The 22,096-nt window shown below is 31.2% G+C and overlaps 2 protein-coding genes across 4 annotated transcripts in view; one reads left to right on the top strand and one right to left on the bottom strand.

The window, feature by feature from the left end:
* LOC129963610 (longitudinals lacking protein, isoforms H/M/V-like) overlaps window positions 1-22,096 on the top strand; it is a 160,084-nt gene that overhangs the window by 5,767 nt on the left and 132,221 nt on the right. Inside the window, exon 1 of one of the 2 annotated variants that reach the window (XM_056078080.1) lies at window positions 1,469-1,568. The exons of the other annotated variant lie outside the window; for it this stretch is intronic. The gene's annotated coding sequence lies outside the window, so the exon portion shown is untranslated. Of the gene's footprint in view, window positions 1-1,468; window positions 1,569-22,096 lie in introns of those variants that run through there. 2 annotated transcript variants of the gene reach the window in all.
* Window positions 1-22,096, bottom strand: part of LOC129963608 (transcription factor SOX-8-like) — a 119,655-nt gene that overhangs the window by 41,486 nt on the left and 56,073 nt on the right. The gene's annotated exons all lie outside the window — the stretch shown is intronic.

Genomic DNA, 22,096 nt, shown 5'->3' with positions numbered 1-22,096 from the left:
TTCACTGTGTTTTTAAACCGTACATAATTTATCCAGTTTATGTCTGCAGGCAATATCAGATTAGGCGGTACAGCATTCGAAAGGGTCATTCGAAACAGCAGTTAAACTGAATTTTGATTCAATTTAAAGTTATTACAGTGGATTCATCATATTTAATTAGATACATCTATTTCGAATGTAGTTTTTAAGATATCCAAATGTCAATTATTTAAAGAATTATTTATCTAAAGAGATATCCCTCCAGAAAAATATTTAACTAATTCGTAACAATTAAGCATGTCAGTAATCAATTACATAAATTTGTCACATGAGAAAATTTCATAGAATTATATCGGAATTTCACAAAAAAAAATAAATATATTTAGTAGCAAGGATCTGTTAAAAAATAATAAAAAAATTACATTCGATTAAAATGGGAATTATATATTATGACATAAAGTTTCACAGTTTTTAAATAATTACTTCTGAATTACATTACATATCTATAGGAAATAATGCAAAGTTGCTCCAAGTAAACAGAAAAAAAAAAAAAATCTTGCCAATATATTATCACAGAATTTATTTGTGTTTTTATGGAATGAATGAATTTTACATCATTGGCATCGTTAAACTTATTAAAACAACATGGTTTAATGCCTGATAATTTGAATCAAGAATGAACATGAAATTACATCTAAGCGAACGGCGAACCAGAAAGATGCCAGAAGCGACTAATAAAATATATAGAGTAATTGGTTTATACACTATTTATTACAATAATAATTTCATTAAAATTATTGTTTTGGACATTATTAATTTTTAAAAATTATTATGATAAAATTCTTTAATTTTTAAATTGTGATGACTTTTAATAATTTGGAAATTTTTTATTAATTTATTACATATTATTTATTAAAACCATTAAATAGACAATCCTTACTGTATTGTCCACCTCAAAGATTATCGCTTTCTATTAGCTTTATATATATTTAAATTTAGTTTTTATTAATCCAGCTTTTTTATTCAATTGAATTTTTGTTGTGCCCATCAGTTTCGAATTAACTAAATTCCAGTGCAATATTAAATAATGGATATTCTTCATTAGGTTTGAACACACATCGACTTCCGAAAATAATTATTTTCAATTGCATGTCACTTTTGATGGCCATAAGTATTGATAATTGTGATTATATTTGATAACTTCAAACAAAGTATCAAAAATGAGCGGGAAAAAAAGTGAGGGAGGCATGGAGTGAATCATCCGCAAAAGTGGGATTATAAAGTTGGCGACGAAAAAAAAACCCGCCAACTCCACTCTGTGTGGGCTCACACGTGACGTCAAAACGCCGTGGTTTTCGCCTATGTTTATCGACGGTAGGTCGGGGGTCAAGACACGGAGGTCACCGAGCGGGAGCCGGCAATACTTAAACCAGGCCCCGCCTGGTCCAACCCTTTCTCCCAAAGAAGGCCCCGAAGATCGCTAGAAGAAAAAGAGAAAATACAGCAAAAAAGAAATGTGACTGATGATACAGGGCAGCTGGCTGAAGAATTACGGAAAAGCAGATTATGCAAGATCTTACTTCAAATCGGTAAGATCTGATAACGTTGTTAGACATGTTTACTGCTAGTAATGAGCAATTCAGTCAAGTTTATTTTTAAATAATTAAATCTGCTAAATAAGAATACCAATTTGTCAAAACAAATTTTTTGAAAAAATTTTAATACCATTGTGTAGATGTTTATTTCGTCAAATATCTTTAAGTAGGATTAATTTCAGAATGCGAAATGAAATTTGCCATAGTTTTTATGCATCAAAAGTTTATAAAATTATAATTTTTATACTTTTTCCACAAATTTTGGTAAGTCAAAAGCAGCAACAATTAAAAAGTTTTATACTTGATTGAATGGAGCATATTAAGTATAAAACAATGTTGTAACATAGAAATAAAATTTTTTAAAAATTATTTTTTAATCCTAGATATTGAGTTTAAACTTTAGAACATATATGAAATTGATAAAACGGATGTATCAGTTAAAAGGAAAATATTCTTCATATGGAATTCGATTGTCTTGAGCAGTAATATAAAGGTCTATGAGCGCAATTTAAAAAAAGAGAAATATTGTTTTTGAAAAATATGACTCAAATTACTGCAAGAATCTGGAAAGAAGGGTTTACAGTAGCAACCGTTTACAGCGCTGTTGGGCATTTCAAGAATGTTCGATGAAATTTAAATCGGGCGGGGGGGGGGGACCAAACTAGCTACTTCAGATGAAAATGTTTTTGTTGCTAAAGATAAGCATGCACCATAAAGCCCCGAATCATTCAAAGTAGCTATCTTGTATGATGAATTTATCACCTGTTCAATGGACAAACGAGTTCATAAAAAGGCCAAAGATGTTACCTTTATTGAACAGTTTGTTTGCGCGTCGAAAGACATGGAAGTCTGTTCGATGGTGGCAGATGGCACCTCACACAGATACGCCATATGAAACTGTTTTATAGAACCGTCAGTATACAGCTAAATTAAAAATGGCCAAGGCGATATAAGAATGAGTTAATATCGCCTTGTTAAAAAAAAAAAATCTGTAACAAAAAAAGAGCCCATTAATATATGTGAACTTATATATTGATAATATAGAGATATAATATTTTAAAACAATAAGTCATTTTCTCCTTTTCTTCCGGCCTATTCTGTTTTAACTGCGTACCAAATGATTTGACAATTTCGGTCTCCGTGTTCTCTACAAATCGCAAGTAAAGCCTAGATCTGACTGTAAAAGAAGCCTTGGTCTGTAGTTCAGCAAATGCTAACATGTTCTTCTCAAACGCTTCCATCTGAGGCGGATGGAGAAGGGCATACAGACTACCTTCATAAAGACTGATGTGTGCAGTATACAATGACATTATCCAGTCGAAGGATGCAGCCAAGAAAGATATAAGTTTGATTGATGTTCTAATTCTTTATACGTGTAATATTGATCACTGACATCCAATCTCCTGATTGTCCTTAGCTGATTCATACGGATGTGATGTATATTGCTTCAAAAAAAAGTTTTTTCACTCATATTTTATTACCTGGCCACTTCGGTTTTATTTTGGTAAGCCTCTAATATTCCAATGGCTTTCCATCGTACATTTTGTAACAAATAATGTTTGGAAATTGTAAGAAATCAGCAATTCCAGATTTCTTACATTACTATCACGGTGGCATTATTCTTAATATTGCGATGTTATTTAATGCCTCGTATTTAACAACATATTCAAATTTCGCTTTTTTTAAAGGGATTTATTGCTGTAAACTAACTGAATAATCGATGTAATAAATACAGGCTGAAATTTCGAACAGAATCAAACTTTTTATGTGAGACAAATCTTCTCTAGCAATTTTTGAACTTAATTTACCTCGTAACCTTCGTTTCATTAGGTAATGAGCGGAACAACAATCTGTATCATTGCGCGGAAATACCAATGAGACTGGCAACTGTTTTCTGACAGGCAGCGTAAATAAAATATTTTAGATAAATATTTTATTATCTAAAATATTTTACAGAATTGGAGAGTAAAATAATTTTTGTAAAATAATAAATAATTCTTTTAAAATAAAGAAATTTTAGAATTAACTGTATTTAATCTTCTGTAGATCTCAGGATGATAATTTTAGTATTATGCATATCTAAGAGACTCACTTCATGTCAAACGGTTGAAAAGGATTGCTTTGACAATGAAACAGATAAATTGTTGCAAATTACAAAGGTTTAATCATTTTGTCAGTAGTAATATTCAATGAACAAAAATTTAATTAAGACTCTATGTTCTCTTGCGTTGTATCAAAACAGTGCTTAACAAAAGCAGGGAGTCAATGATCGACAAAACGACAGAGAACTGCTCTGAAAAGATAATTTAAGGCTGTGTAATTGCAGCTGCAACCGAAAGAGAGAATGGCACGATGCAAGTTTAATTTTCACTCCTCGGTAATTGTTATAAAGGGCGAAAGAAAAAGTGGGAAAACATCTTTCCCATGGCTGGAGTAGAAAAATAATAGTCCGAAAGATTTCTCAAACACCCATGAGCATTACCATTATAAATTCACTTTCGTGCTCGATTTTCAACTCGTAGGTAATAGTTTCTTCACGCTTCTCTCCAGATATTATGGCCAAAGCATCCTTGGGAATTAATATAAAACTAAAACCTTTTCCTTTAACGAGTTATTAAAAATTGGCGTTTTTCGCTTCGGTGCTTCTTTGTGAAACAGTCTAGGTTCATTTAAGTATCAGCTCAGAGTAGGTACATTTATATATGAAACTAAACACAAAAATGTCATCTCAGCTGATTATTTATCTGTTTACAGTTTATTAATTATGCACGGATTTTATTTGAAGAATTAAAGAGATCAACAAATGACTAGCTGAAAACGATTTCCCAAAATTTTGATTTGAAGGTTTGCATTGAAAATGGATATATTATACATTTAACAAATAAAAAAAAATGCAATGTAAATATTGATTTAATCAATTACACCATTTTCCTTTAAATTTATTTATTTTTATTCATTTAATTATGTTGTATTTTGAAATTAAGTTTATTAGAACAAACTGAAACGAGTTTATGCTTCTTTGCCTGATTATCAAATACTGATTCAATTCGGGTGGCATCACTTCACTGATTTTTACTTTCGATATCGAATATCTCAATTTAAAAAGTTTTGAAAAGAAGCATTAAAGAACAGACAATCCCGTTGAAAGGAGCGGAGAGGGGAGGGACGAACCCCAGTGCCCAGGCCTTTTAAAAATCAGGGGTAGGGAAAATATATTTTTCTTATTTTAAAAAATAGGGGAGCTAGGGACTAGTTGTAATGGGTTAAGTCGTACTTTATGCAGTGATTTTAAAAAGTTTTGCTCAAAAATTTTGTTAAATATAATTTCTATGACTGAATCTATTAAATATAAACAGCTAATGCCCTACCGAAGCGGGTAGCGAGAAATTGGATGCACCTGCACTGTTTTAGCTCGTTAATGAGAAAAAAATATTTTGTAAATTTTGATTTGAGATAAATTAATTAATCTCATAAAAAATGCCTTTACTTATTTATTTGTTCATAAAATAATTTTTTACTATAATATAAGATTTTAATTTTTTTGATAATTGCAATGTTAGTTTATAAATCAATTTAAATGTCAGGAACCATACGATGTGGCAGATTGTAAGAAAATCTTGGAGTAAATTGTAAAACGTATTTTCCCCGTGTTTCCATTTGTGTAGTTTAGACTTTCTGCTTTAATTGATACCATGCCAATTATTTTATTTTTGTTTAAGTAATTTATATACAGTTGCAGATAGAGAGACGATAATATGGAAAGGAAATAATAAAAAGGACGCGTCCCATCTCCTTAAAACGTGTCAAACCAAATATTAGAAAGTATTAGAAGAAATGAAAGTGATTACAGAACAAATTATAAATATGAACGATTCTGTCTAGTTATTTTCACGCTTTATAATGGAGAAACTATAAAAGAAAATTTGAAGAGACTTCAAAAAGTCGAGCTACAATCGAAGTCTTAGGAAGAAAATGATAAATATTAAAAATGCAGTTGAGTGATTCCATATTTCGAGTCTCACTCATTTTTCTGTTGAATATGCAAAATCAAACCTAGTAATGACATTTGCAAAAGAAAAGAAAATATTTTCTTATTTGCTGAAATGCGGATATTTACTTCAGATTGCTTCCACCTGGAAGTAAGAAAGTTAGTTTATCAGATATCTGTTAAGTATTCCATTCTGAAATGCCATCTTCCTGGAATGAAAATAAAATAAATGGCTGATCAAATTTGATGATGAAGAATGGGTGGAGAACTAAATTTTCGAATTTGTAAGAGGTAACGATTTATCATTTGCTTGCTTCGATTGCAATTCTGTTCATTGACTTTTATGTTAATTGTTTAAATCATTTTATCATTCGTTTTGCTATAAACCACTTGATATCATTAACTGTCCCTATGCCAAATAATTAGCAGATGTCTTTTTTATTTGAATTAATAAAATAATGTTTAATTTTTTTTTCTTTTTATTGTCACAACTTACCCCACATTTGTTACAACTTTCCCCAGAAGTGGGGCAAGTTGTAACAGCTGACTTGTTTTGAGAAAATATTTATTGTGCTAAAATCATTAAAATTGCCAAATGTTTCGTTTCTTTTTTTCCATAAGATTAATGAATATATTATTAAAAAGTGATAAGTGTGAAATCTATAATATTTTTAAAAATAGAAACATTTTTCCAAATATTGTTATAACTAGCCCTCTGCAACCCTATTTTATTTTTATCCATACCAAATAATATTCAGAATGTATTCGATTATATTTTTACTCTCATTTCCTCTAATCTAAAACTCGCAAATTCTCGTTAAATTTGTCAAACTAACAGTACAAGAGTGTAAGTCAGATCTCCATTTAATATGTGAAGTGACTGAGTAACCAGAGGAAAGATGTTCCTCTGCTAATCACTCACCACAGTCATTATTCGAGAAAGAAGAGACAGAGGGGTCATGTAATCCAATGCATTTAATAGTCATGTAATCATAAAAAAATTTACACCCTTGCTCTTCAAACCAACTTCTAAAAACAACTTTTCTTTTAAAAAAATATTGATTAATTTTTAAATATTTAATATTAATTTCAGATCATTTTAAAGAGAAATAGTTTCAGCGTTTAGGGTACAAAAAATCTTAAATTTAAAAATTAGTTTAAACAAATTTTTTTTTTTTTTTTTTTAATCTTAAAACAAAGTTTGTCGTGATTTTTGTCTTGTGAATAGTTTTAGCAATTGAAAAAGAAAAAGAAAAAAAAAAACTATTTGGCAATTTGCAAATAAATTTGAAAACATGCAAAAATTCTAAGAACGTTCTAAGTTCAAACGTCATTTGATTTTAATTTAAATAAATTCTATTACACAAAATTAAATTACTCTAAGAATGATGCAAAAAAAAAAAAAAACACTCTCAACGTCTTAGGACATTTAATGGTAACAAATGTTTATTCTAAGAGCCACCTAAAGAATTTTTATTTTTTATTAAATCTTTCAACATATTGTTGAATCGGCTAAGCTGCTGATAGCTGGGATTCTGCCCTGATACGTCTCATAGAGTCGTGAACCTTTTGTGACAAATCATCAATAAGAATAGTGCAATATATATGCTGGATATTTTTATATTCTCACTTGAATTTCTAGGGAATTGAATTTATGTGATATGAGTTTTAATTATGAAATTATTAGATAATAACAATTAGTATGCAAGTTTTTATGTAAGTAATAGAAATTTAGTTCTTAATAATAATGTAATAAATTCTGATCATGAAAAGATGGTAATAAAAATGATTGCGCGTATTCAACTTCATTAAAAACTTAACGATTTTAAAAGTAAAAGAATTCTCAGATAACATCCATTTTTCCCGTATTATATGTGATACCTTATTTTGTATGATACCATATTATAAATTAAATATAATAGATATAGATTTAATATAAACTTTTTCGGAGTATTTCCTACTGAGTAATAGGCTGAACCTTCTACTTGAGATCCCTTTCTATTTCGAAAATCTTAATTAGCGTAGGAAACAGTAAAAAAATCTTCTCTATTTCTTAGACACATAAAGTTTTTCGGAAATCCACTCATTCCCAGCTATGATAAGTGCTTGAGCTGAATCATCCGAACAGGCAGCCGGTCAGGCTTCCAGGTAGTAAAATCCGCTTGGGAATCCCGAGTGGAATAGAGGGAGATTCCGACAGCGTCAGACATCGTTACGAGAAGATAAAAGAGCCGCCGAGACGAGCCCACCCCTGTTGTCTCACCCAGGAGGTCCCGCTCCGGGGTCACGCGGATGAACGACAAATGACCACCAGAATCACATCTATTATTTCATCACTTCGCATCATCCCCTCAATTCATTAGATCCGCTTCCCTTCAACAAGCCATTACAATTTAAGTACATAATCAATACTTCAACTATCGACAAGTAACTTTTTCAGGGGCCTCCTGGATATTAAAATAATACTGTATTCTCCGAGATACACGAAAATGAACACAAAAGGCTTTAACTGAATTATTAGTTAGAATAACTTATATACTTTACAAATGTACTTCAGTTATTTTCAAATTTAAAAATACTTAAACAGTTCACATCTGTTGAAAAGCAATTTTAAAATTATAATAAAATATCAAAGATAATTTCGTAGTTTCTAAGATCGTTTAGATCGCCATATTCTTTTTCAACAATCTGATTAAAGAGGGGGAAAGACTCTATTATTATTGAATAAAATCCTTTTTACTAATTCGAATCGTCATTTTATTTTTCAATCAGCCATTCTTTTCTTTTCTCTTTACTATATTAACTTGATTCATGTTATGAGTAAGATTTATGTTTTAGTAGAAAGAGAATTAGAATAGAAAAATAAAGTATGCAAACCTGAATTAAGTTTCTTTTAACTAAGCCCACTTCCTTAATTTTTTTAATAGCAATATATTTCATCAGCATTAACTTCTAACAATTTTATGCTGAAAATATGCTCTGAAGAAAATTTAATTTTAAATTATTCATCTGGAAACAAAATCTAATTCTGTGTGCTTTGATTCAATTAGGGCACATTGTAAACAAAAAGCTACATTATAATAGTCATAATTATCAGCCAATTTTAATGCTTTTTATTTATTCAGAGGCAATTACATAAAAAAATATGCTTTTCTCTTAGAATACTCTAAAATACATTATAAAAAAATTTAATTAGAGAAATTAAGTATTCCAGCGAAAACTAAAGATCATCCTTAAAATATTTTAGTACTTAAAATGATGCGTACAATGGTAATCCCCCCCCCCCTCTCAAGCAGTTCAACGTAAACCAATGTTTAAAAATTTAATGATCTATATTTGTGCGTATGAGTTACTAATAAAATGAAAGTGCTTGTTATATGTATATTCTCATACTGAACAGCTGTTAAACAATGAAATATGTAATTGTAAAAAATACTTAAAAAAGCTTTTTCATAAATTTATTAAAATCATAGAAAGAAATTACACGAAAATGAAAAAAAAAAAAAATTTACAGAAAAGCTTATTATTATTTTTTTAATTTTAAAGAGATGTAAAAATGATTTCATGCAATAATATGTTTCCAAGTTATTGGGGAAAACACATAAAAATTTCTATCGATTCTTAGTAAAAATTGAACAATTCTTTCTTAGGGTGCATCTACAACTCCGGAAATAACTGCGTACCAAATTTGGTACTTCTGGATCCAACAATCTGACCCATAGAGTCTTTTGAGCTATTTTTTTTCACCATGCATGTCGTGTTATTGTAGTGTACCAACCATTAAAATAAATGCCTTTTCATTCATCAGTTTTTTTAAACGTATTATCTTTTAGCTTTTTATAGTTAAAAAAAAAATCAGCTTCTTAGGAATGTATTTGTAAAAATGAAGCCAACAAGAAGATTATTGGTGTACCAAGAAATCAGGTTCCACTACTCACATTTCTAGACAAGTTCAATATGTCATTCTGCAACGATGCAACTGTAACTTTATTAAAGCTTGATTCTAAATCTCACTTCATTTAATGCTTTTCATATTTTGCTAAGTAGCGAATAAAGATTAATTCACTGCCTATAACATGGAATAATATGGAAGTAGAGCAAGTTGCTTGTAAAAATTGTTTTCAAAAACCTGCAAATTAATCTTTTAAAAACAATTACTGATAAAGATTCATTTGTTTATCCCTAATCTGGTAACGTTTCAAAACTCTTCCTTAAATGAAATTAAAACTCGTTTAGCGGAGTCACTGCAGTGGAATTCCCATCGCTGCTGCGGCCCTTGCGCAACCCATTCGAATCGAATTAATTGGCTGAACGTCTGGCAAGTCGGGCTCAGCAAGACACTCTTCTGGGACCGTATCTGCGCGTCATCTCTCAGAGCTGCAAATCGGGAAACGGGATGCCCCGAAATCACGTTCTGCATCAACGGAAAAAACCGTTCCGCAGCACCAGGACGATGAAAAATAAAAATCAGAAGGAGTGTAAGTTGAGCAATGGTTCCTTCCTTTCGTATGAGATCCGAGTAAATGTCACTTCCTCAAAGACACTGAGAAACGAGACACCGTCAGCTGCTGGTGCACGTCCCCCCTCCGATGCCAATTGCTGCAGCAAACAGCGGCAAAAGCAGATGTGTTTACATCATGTAGCACAGATAAGCATCTTCCTCACCAACTATCTGTCTATCTATATTGCCCGTCTCTCCTGCCCTCGATTCCTGCACTTGCGCGTCGGGGGAACTTTTGACAAACCATGACGACCCTGCAAATTACTTTCTGAGAAAACATTTTTATAGAACATGCGAATTAAGTCTGCAACATTTTTACGGTACTTCATGAGCTCTGAACGGTTTATGGTGTCTGTAAACCTAGAAAGACTGTGTGTCCTCAGACAGAATGCCTGTATTATCTTTAACCTGGGGTCTTACAAAATGGAAAATATATCTTGATGACAACAAAGAAAAATTAAATATCTTGCAAAATGGAAAATATATCTTGATGACAACAAAGAAAAATTAAATATCTTGCAAAATGGAAAATATATCTTGATGACAACAATAGAAAATTAAATACCTTGCAAAATGGATTATATATCTTAGCCCGACTTAATGTGCTTAATGTATTTAATAATTTATTCATGAAAATTTTATTTGTAAAATGCATCATTTGAAAAGTCAACTATTAAAAGTCTTAAAACAAGCAGAAAAATTAAAATATTTCTCAAAAAATATTTATTTAAAAAGTTTAAAAAAAAATTGCATTGAAGATATTAGCAAAATGTGTTTTAAGATTTTTAAAACTCTTATTATACATTTCGCTTGATATCGATTGCATCATGCTTATTGAACTTTCATCGAACTACACGCAGAATGTTGACTAAAATTCCAGAAAAATTTCCTACATGAGAAGAGAGAATTTGTTTAGCGCAACGTAAATTCAATATTCAACTATTTAATCTCACCAAAAGTGAATTTCCAAACTATCTTTACTAAAACATAAGCTGAGAATTATATTTCAATTTGCTTGTTTCTAAGAGCATGTTTATGCTGTTTTTCAAGAAATGTTTTAAAATTCTTTTGATTAGACTTCTAATTAATTCGTCTGAGGCAGACTCTATCTCAGTTTAATAGCAGGCTGGTTTGTGATTCTAAAATTAAAGATCATCAGCAAAACACAGGATATTTTGCAATTTTGCAGATAATTTCCTTAACCTTCTCCAAAAAGTTCTATAATCAAACAATGCTTGGTTACAACTTTTGAAATTTGAAAAAAAAAAAAAAAAAAAAGATTTTTTTTTACTCTTAACATACAAAAATGGTCTTTGTCTTTCGTCATCTGTTTAGAAGAGCAATTTTGAAATTCTTTAACAATGAACCACAAAAGAGAAATTTGCTATACTGATTTTTACTGCTACAAACGAAAATCGATACATTTTTAATAATGGACAAAAGTTTTGGGAGTGAGTTGGAATTATATTTTTAAATACATTTACTGTCTTTATAAATTATCTTCTAATTAAATATTAATGTTATCAGCTCAATTATTTAAAAGGTTTTCAAAGATATCTGAAACCTTTCATTATTCAGCTTTAAATCAGTAAAAATTAGATCAATTTTATGATCAAAATGATAAAAGAGAATATTGAACTGTTGAAGAGAAAAAGAACTTTCTCGATTTATTAATTTGCTACCAGAATTGAATAATGGAGATTTTAAATATAATGTGCAATAATAGTCTAAATAAACGACATAATTTCCATCAGTTGTACAAATCTTCTGTGTTATTTTGGAAGTATTTATAGTTTTTCTGGGAATTGATAATATTAGATAGGGAAAATATTACGAAATTGTTACAATTCAATAATAAGCAGAATACAAGCAAGATTAGAATCTTCTTGCTTTATTTAAAATGCATTGAATTTTACTTCACCAGCATTGGTAATTTGAAATAGTTTGCCTTCATACACGTTAGTCGCCATTTATCGATTGCATAATTTATAAAATGCATTCATCAATACATTTGAAAGAAAAGATTGGAAAACGCGAAGAAATGTCACAAATTGTTTACATTTTACAATGCAATAATGTAACTGCAATAATTTTGCAAACCAAGAAACACATTAAGTATGTTTAAAATTAACAATACAAGAAAAATAACTAGAATAGTTGAAGTTTTGAATTTTATAACTCTAAAATTTTAATTCTATTGCTTCAGGGAATCTTCACATCTTTCATTAACATTGTGCATCTGGTAGATAGAAATGTTTTGCAAATGAGCATTTTAATCTAAAGTTACTTCAGATTTTCTTAATAATTTCAGCTTATTCTCTCTCTCTCTCTTTCTCTCTCTCTTTTTAACAAAAATTGTCTAATTTTGCATTAGATAATTCAAATTCTCTGTGAAAATAGAAATCAGTTTTTTCCAACAAACATATATAATTCTCAAAAAAAACTTTAAAACCCGAATTTTTCTTTTTCTTTTCTTTTGCTACTGTAATTTTCTCAAAAAAAAATCAACTTATCTACTCTTCCAGTCGGCCCAAAATTTCGACGCAACTTGCAATGACCCCTGAAGTTGAACTACAAATTGGAGTGGTATATCTGATAAGGGGTCCCTCTTTTTAGCGTCTCGAGTTGATTGTGGTGACACGACGGTCACTAAATGATCCCTCGACTCCACCTTTCCCGTATCTTCTTTCAGAAGAGGGTGTTTTGGCAGTCTGATACTCTTAGAAACCGAGTCAATCACGAAAGAGGGGAGATGCTGAGCTAACATAAGGGCTTCTCATGCTTTGAAAAAAAAAAAAAGGGGATAAATCTTACATTTAACAGCCGGTTTGTATTATCGAATGAATGCCTCATAGGTATTTTCAGATGAGTCATCTCTTTAGAAAAAAACACCAATAAAATACCTCGTTGGTTATTTAACGATAAAGACATAATACAGGCATAATAGTATATCATAGAAATGAACACTGTGCTTTGGAGTTGCATAGCCATTGAATGAATATTCAATTCATTTGTTAAATTTCATTCTGGTTTGAAGCTAATTTTCACAATGGCATAGCGAAGATAAGAGACAACCTAGGCATGAAAAGACCTTTTAGTGCCTGAAATCGTTTCAATGCCTTAGGAAGTATAAATGATAGCCAGAATTAGACATTATTTTTTTTTCGCCCCCTTCATGGAATTTTGCTTCAAAAAGTTACAAAATTGCTCTAAAGCTATGCCTCTATGGCATTCTTTTGGCAATCGGTTTGATGATCGGCATGCGTTCTGCTCTACTCCCTTGTCTAGCTAAATATGGTTCTTACGCCAAAAAAACACCAATCAATTACCCCCATGTCTAAGTCTTTTACCCTAAAACTGATTATGTCTGCAGTTTCCTGTAGCCAGAAATTTTGAAGTTACTCAACTAGCTTCATTGCCCGTAAAATAATTTCAAAATTAGGCACATAAATCAAGTCGATATACCATTTCTAATATATCGTATTACATGAATACGAAGGCATACGAGCTTCAAAGCTATGTTAGACAACTTTCATTTCCTTTTAAAGAGGGTTGCATAATAATTAAGAGACTTATAAATATTATTTAACTAGAATATTTGAAAAAACATATAAAATATAAATAATAATAGAATAGTGTAGAATATATGGAATAAACATATAAAAAGCTTACAATAAAAAGTATTATTTTTCTTAATTTTTACATACAAATTCAAATTTTAGTTCATGGATCCAAACAATATGTTTTCAAGGTGATATCCCTAAAGTCCTGGTCAAATTGAAGGAAAGCCTCTGATTAAGGACCTCAGCCGAATACGCCAAGTGTACAGATAATTTCAAAATACGGTTATTATTTCCTTTCAGTAAAAGGAAGAAAATAGCCTCTTAACTTTTACTGCGGTCTCCCGGAAACGAAGGTAAAGGAAAACAGCGAATTCCACTTATTCCTAGGGGTGAAATATGGTGGCCTGTAACAAGCGCAATGGTCTCGAGAACCGAAACACGAAAACTCTTTCCCGTCAATCATCGTGACCGATCCCAGCCCTCCCAGCTCGCGAGCGACCGGATTCGTGACCGTAAACGCGCTATTAATCGTTGGCAGCGATTATTCTAATTAAATAACGATACTTGCCATCTTTTAGCAAGCCGGTCACGTAGGGCAGCGAAAAAGGGACATTTTATTGCGAGCGCCGATCGTAAATTCTATTGGTTGCACCGATCATTTGTGGTCGGAGTCTAATGAGAAGACTGGTAGGCGTCGGCGACTCACTGGGAGTTAATTTAGGAAGGTAACACACACAACTCAGAAATCCACTCACAACATGGAGGAAGGGAGACATTTAAGATATTCGTCGAAAATCGTGAATTCTATCTCATAAATTACTTCTCTCGGAGTTGTTAAAAATAAAATTAAAACGCTGTTCCACGTGAAACTTTACCAGTATCAAATAGGTCCATCAGTGGTGTAACGAGAGATGAACAAGGGAAAGGGGTAATGTATACTTTTCCATGGTCAATAAATGAGGGGGGGGGGAGGGCCGAAGACAATATTTGTGAATATATTTTATCATTTTAAAGAAAAAACAAAGAATGAGAAAGAAGGAGGGAAATAAATAGCTGTGGTCTCTTGGAGCCATTTAGTCATGCTAGACATTAACGATCATGTAGATGAATTTTCAATTAAGTAACATTGATAATACATTTAGTAGGTACATTCAGTAGCAATAAACAAAAATAGTTGACACAGCCAATACATTAAAATTTCCCACAGAATTTTCTTTTATTCCTTGAATTCAGGATTAATGAATGCTCCATATGAGAACTTGATATTTAATGTATAAGCATTAGCTTATGGTCAGAAAGGTGGATAGAACCATGAATTAACTTTTTGAAGATAAAGAGAAAAGCTCACGAACCACGGATCGAAAACAAAATAATTTAAAATACATCAGTGGCCTTAAATCAAAATTTGTAAAAATAAACATAGCGACATGATTTATGAAAACACTGGCTTTTTTTTTCTTTTCTAGTTTATCAAATTCTCTATTTATTTTATATTATCTAATACAAAAGAAATATCCTATTCTATTTGATGCCCAACTCAAACACTCTCTTTCAGCAAATATGTAGCAATTTCCATATGTAGTATTTTTCCATTCTTGTCTTTTTTCTTTTTTTTTTTCATACTATATATGCCATTGTTATATTCTTTATTAACCGCCTTGGGCGACTAGTTATTTCGACAGAATAATGGTTCTTAAAAGTTTCAATTAATATTTTGTGTAACTATGTCTTGATGACTTCCTCAACAAAATATTTCAAAACTTACAGATATGAAATCCATTCTATTTTAAGAATCATATATCATTCTATTCAATGTGCTATGGATTTTTTTAATTTTCTATTTATATCTTTTTATACATACAATTATAGCAGAAAAAAATTAAATTTTAAAAGGTTTTTTAAAATTTTCATCATTGCTTGATTCTGAAGTTAAACCATAATTGTGAATACAACAAAATATCAAAAATTTTGTTAAAAGCATCCATTACATTGAAATTTAATCAGTATGGGTAAATAAGGCTTATCTTGATCGTCAACAAGGAAAATGGTTTGAGTTTTACTTTAACAATGAAATATATCGTTTAAAATATTTTTTAATCGATTAAAAATAATGCTTACTTTTTCAATTAATAACTTTTTTTTTTTTTTTTTTTTGAAAAAATAGCTCCTAGGTGTATATTCCCATCATTTAACGTATAAACATTCCAAGCTTGGTAGCTCTAGATGTTGCAGTCTTACCTGCAAAGAGCCAGCAAATACACACATTCATCGTTATTATTAATTGATATATAAAAATTTCAAAAGAGTTTTATTTCTGCTGTAACAAGTACCAGAATTTAAAATATATAATCGTTGTTTTTACGAAATTTTTCCTTTTAATACTTAATAAAAAGTACGATATCTCTAATTTGCTATGTTTTTAATAATTTCCGAATAATAACCAATTATTAATAGATGCGTGCATATAAAGAATATGCCATGCCCAGCATAAACAAGTGCAAGAAATCATGAAATACTAGCTAAGACACGTAATCATACGTTTCACTTTCAAAAAGTATTTCGATATGTCGGGAAGGATTTGTTTATTTATCCATTCGATCCGAATTTAAATAGAGAGTCGAAGAAGCTCACGCCAAAGGTTATTTTTACTTGACCCTCAGTATTTACTCGTTTAATACGTAAGTGGAACGCAATGATTCCCTCTCGTCTCACTCAATACAGTTGAGGTAATTTAATACGCAGAATGATACCGGAAGACTTGATAAAAAGGGAGGCGGCTGAAACATGCTGGTTATCTCAATCAACAAATGTCTTTTTTAATTTTTTTTTACTTCTGCTGTCTGGATTTCATAGATGTGCACCAAAATATGCTAATCTAACTCAATCGAATTTATGCAAGACCAAGTTAATAAGTTTTGAAACATTTTTTCAGCGATTTTTGTCAGTACTATTTCTTAAAATAAATAATAATAACTGATAATTATTTGAGTATTACGAAAATTACATTTGTTTCACAAAATATATTTCTTAGAAAAATATGGTATTTATTTGTGCTTAGAAAACAATAAAATAATATTGCTTTCAAGTCAAGAAGTTTAAATCAGCAAAAATACTCGATTGAAGCTTTTTGAAGCATAGGTAGATATCTTTAGATATGTAGGTAGATATCCTTATCATTCACAGAATAATTATCATGATATCAAGATATCATATAACGAGATTTTATTGCTAGATCATTTCTGCAAATATTTTGGAGGGGGGGGGGAACGCTATAAGTATCGTAACTTAAAAAATATTTTTTGTTGCAAATCAAAATCGCCATGAATGCAATTTTGTAAAATACAACGGATATTCTTCTGTAAATTTACTAAACTATAATATTAGGGACCAGATCAAAGTATGTGAACGTTTTCTAAATGGTATTTAGAAGCAGTTATCATATTCCCATTGAGACGAAACTTTTGCACATTTGAAATTCAACAACTAAAGGTTTCTTTTTAGCAATCTTAAAAGCTTTACTCTGCCTTTTTTTTTTCTCCCATACGAGGGCGCATGCATTCTGATCAGGGCAGCGGTCCCCTTGTGTACTCCCATCACCCACAAGCGGAATTTCTCCATAATTAGCGACTGCGTCCCGGGGACGTACAGGTATGCGTGCGGTGCTCTGGCGTTTTTTTCTTTCTCTCTCCAGCCCGGGCCCCACGCATTACTTTGCTGGCTGGAGGCACGGCGCTCACGTGGTTATGCCCTACTAATTGGGTAATAAAATTCTCCGTTCGAGGCTGCATAAAGTTGGCGTAAAACTTTGCTCCCTCCCCCCTTCGGCATAAAGGGAGGAAGGGGACACGCACGTTTCAATAAATCTCCACCAATTGCTGTAGGAAAAAACGACGCAGATATTCGTTTTCAAGTAGCCGAGAGAGTGTTTTCGTTTTGCTTTTATTTTAATTTCGCGTCTGCGAATTACTTATGGGATCCTGAACGGACTGGTTTCAATTGATGCATGTTGGCCGCTCATGGGCAAATTTATGGCGGCCCGCTCTTTCTTTGGGGCTCCTCTCTTTCGGACAGGCTGTGATGCGTCGCTTAGCATAAATACCCCCGGCTGTCCGAAGGTAAATGAGAGACTTTTTTCACCCTACTTTGTTAAGAAGACAAGTTTTCAATAGAGCTGTTGAAAAGTCATCGAGACCAATTTATTAATGAAGGAATTGCTTTTTTCCGATGTGTCGACTTTTTGAGAGCTAGTGAAAAAATTGACGCGCGTCGGGCTTGTCATGTTTTATTACTATTCAGAAACTCATTGAAAATTCATTGAACTCAATGAAATATTACCACTAGAGGGCTATCGTTTCTACGAATGTCAAGCTAGGTAGAAACAAAGTAAAAAGACAAGATTCGAGTGGTTACATGTGAATAGGTTCAATGACGATAGAGCCATCCACTTTAAAGTCGTTTCAACTAAATGACAGTCATTTCAAACTGTAAATGGACAAAACATCAATACTTCCAAAAATAACAATATTGAAACATGCTTACTGAAATGAACATAATTTTATTGAAATGAACCTAGTAGTTATATGATGACAATATCAAGTGTTCATTATAAGTAAATTTCAGATTTTCGATCTGAGGGGCTATCAGAGAAATGGCTCATTACATTAACTAATGTAATAAAGTCATAAATTCAAATAATTAAAAAAATATTTGTACCAACTGCATAGTATTCCTAACAATATTTATCATTAAAATTATTCTCCCATTTAATTGTTATATACAAAATTAAAATTTATGTTTTCATTGACTCTTTTAAACAAATAATTATTTTACAGATACATAAAAAATTACACAAACCATACCCTTATTTTCATTTTTATCCATAAAACACACACACACACATATATATATATATATAATTTAAAAGCCTGAAGTTCAACTAAAACGAATGTTATTTACAGAAGTCTTCTGAAATTCTCAAAAAAAAAATCTATGATACCGATAATCATACCATGATTTGTACACAAATTAGAATATATCGAATTAAATAATTAATATAGAGTTGATAGAATAGTTAATAATAATAAAAGTTAATTAGATAAGGGGATAGTGGACTTTGAAATAAGCAAAAAAGGACGAAAACGCGATTTTATTTTTATCGTTTCATTAATAAAATGTATGTTTATATTCAACTAAAATAGTGTTATAAAATGTATTGTTCAATAAAATAAATATTTGAATGGTTAAGAGGAAAAAAAGTACATCCTAATGACTTTTCTGAAAAGGATATTGCAATTAAATTTAAATATCTTTAAAATGTTACAGGTGTCTTCATTTTTGATGAAATTAAATGAAATTCATAGTAAAGATTTCGGTCAAACATTAAAAGAAAATAAGGTATGCGTTTTTTTTTTTAGATTGTCAATTTTAGTTTAGAAAAACATAAAATTCCTATGAAAATTCAGTAAATGTGCATAAAAATATCTCTAAAAAATAAGCATTTCATTGGAATTACAAAATTATACACCGTTTTGTTCCAAATAAATTTACATTGGGCAATAAAAAAATTAGAAAAAAAATTAAAAATTAAGTCGCTTGAAATATACGGAATTTTTAAAAATTATATATCTTTTAATTTTTAAAAAAATAATATATTTCGTTTTAAAATGTTTTTTTAAAGAAATTAGTCGCATTTAGATTTTAATACATACGCATAAAAAATTTCATAACCGTAAGTGAATAATTCATAAAAGTATCATAGAATCCACCGCCCCCCTAATAGCTAATATAAAAGTTAATAATTAACAGTAATAAGAGTAAATTGTACTAAATATTTAAAAAATGAATTAATTTGACGTAACACATCTGCAAAGGCACATTCCATTTTTTTTTTTTTTATCTGACGTTGTTTCAAGAGTGCAAGCAACGAAGGAAATCCTTTCCTCTCAAACCTTGTTTGTCTAGAGCGGTTTTGAAACCATAATCCTTGCGCATTTCTGCACACACTCGCACCATCGTCGTGCAAGTCTCATTTCGCAGAATCCCACCCCTTCTCTCTCACACACGCTGCGACAGATGCGATCGCTCTGAGCCGCAAAGAGCACCCCACTGTCCCATTAAATTTCCCCTTTTGCACCTCGAGGATCCACACCATTCCAGACACTGAGCAGAAATGATGTCCCGTGTTATTGATACGAAAGAAGGAAAAAAAATGGCGAAAGAAGCAGGGAAGGGGGGAGAGATTCTGTGGACGAAATGCAGGACAGCGGCAGCAACAGGCTTTTGCTTGCACTTGAGGCCGGGGATCTATCATCGCTGTGGAATGGGTGGCGCAGGAGTCTCTTCAGATTCGCTGCACAAGTGGTCGAGAACTTGAGACGGCTGCCCCTCCTCCCTCCCCGCGCTGCGACGTCGTTATTAGCCGTATGTCGTCTTATGATGCTTATTCATTCTGACATCACATGAAGAGTCGGAACCTTTTGTACTCGATGGTGCGATTGCGTAATACTCTTTTCTTTTTCATTCCTTTTTCTCTCTCTCTCTTTTCCCGATTAATAATGATGCATTCGCCGGGATAATAAATATGAATTGAGAATATCAAGTGAGTTTGCATTTTTAATTGTCTACACAAGGTGCAACATCCTCAAAATGAGGCAAGTTTAATGAGAATTCATTCATTAAAAGAAAGCTGCAAGGAGTATTAGCATTTCAGTTTTTATTTCATTCATGGAATAATATAGAATGCACAAAAGATTATGAATATTATAATTTTCCAAATAACAGAAAATGACATGCAATACTCTGAAACGAAGGCTATCAGCCAGATGATAAATGAAGAGCAATTAAAAGAATTTTATGCCAATAATAGCAATAATTTCCATTAATAACAAAGTTGAATTGTGCATATTGGTATGTGCATTGTCGCTCTACAAGGCAGATGTTTGACTTGGAATACCAAATTTAACACATCTAAACTTTGGATGGAAGGAGTGTCCACCTCGAAGCGATTATTTTAAAACTTTAATTAGAATTATTTTTATGTTATCTTAAAATTCAAACAATTATCTTTTCAATCCTATTAATTTTTTTTGTCATACAATTTTTTCTACATTTAATTATTTTTAAAAAATTATTTAAACATATTTTAATACAATATGTTTTATTGTCCAAGCAAAACGCAAAGTTTCCATCCTATTGGGCTTTTGTCCCCCATTGCTGATGATTAAGATATGAAGATTAGGCTTATTTTTTATGTTAAGTACATTTCAACATGATACAAGCATTAATAAAATGTTTGGAACTCTGTTGCACTTACTTTTGTTGTACTTCAGAACCAAGAATAGTGAACATCTATTAAAGTTCTTCCATTTTTAAATATTGCTGCTCTTTCCTATGCATAGAAAAAATATCTGGAAAACCAACATTCGGAAGTTGTTGTTTTTTTAGAAGATATTTAGATACGAAACCCATACTGATTATCTGCTATATTACCGTATTCCTTTTACAGTTTATATATCATATTTTTGAACTTACACTCAGTTTTAACATGCCGAAATGGGGTCCTAGATGACGCTATATGACATTGTCAGTATAAGAGCAGACAAAAAAAAAAAAAAAAAGGCTCTAATAAATTAAAAAATTATATTTTGTGGGGAGGGGGGTCAAAATCGCGTTTTCTCTGAAATGCACCTATATGGATAAACTTTATAAGCAGAAATATTAAATATAAATACCTATGTAAAAAAAATAAAACAAAAAGCTCACCGCGATATATAAGATTTAAAATACAGCCAGGAAATTATGGGGATGTATAGTGTTTAGAAACTGGTCATCAAAGAGCAGAATGGCGTAAGATTTCTATATCCGAGTGAATTATATGCCTATCAAAATTTGAAGCTCAAAACATTTTTTTGAGGAAGACATTAAGACATAATTACACAAAATATTTAATTGAAATTTTTAACAACTAATAATCTTGGCGAACCAACTCACCAAAAGCGGGTAGTAATAAATAAATTAAAAAAAAAAGAATATGCCCATAAAAAAGAGTTTTTGTTTTCTTTTCACATAAAAAATGTTTTATAAAAACTTTTGAGTGGTGTCTGTCCATTGTTGGCTGAATCACAGTCTTCATTCACTGATGTAGAAAAAGTAAAGCGAGCAAAACTTTTTTCAGGAAGTGAGGAAAAACTATTGGCTGAGCAATCCGATGATGCTGATGTCTGCTAAAAAAGCGGTAAATTCATTATCTACATTGCACAACAAAATCCCTTACAGTACACAGTATCTGAAAGTTTATCAAGGTGTCTCTAACTTTAATCGCCTCACACTCAAAGTAGCCAATATGCATCGAATGAAACCTAACCATGGCAAATGTTATTTGTTTAAATACTTTGTCACAGGAAGAAAGAAAAATCTTGGATTCTGCTCACAATCTCTGAAGACTTGCCAAAATCTTTAAATGAAAAAGAAA

This window comes from Argiope bruennichi, chromosome 3, assembly GCF_947563725.1.
Source record: "Argiope bruennichi chromosome 3, qqArgBrue1.1, whole genome shotgun sequence".
Taxonomy (NCBI): domain Eukaryota; kingdom Metazoa; phylum Arthropoda; class Arachnida; order Araneae; family Araneidae; genus Argiope; species Argiope bruennichi.
The sequence above is the reverse complement of the archived record's forward strand: the minus strand, read 5'-3'. Positions and strand labels throughout refer to the sequence as shown.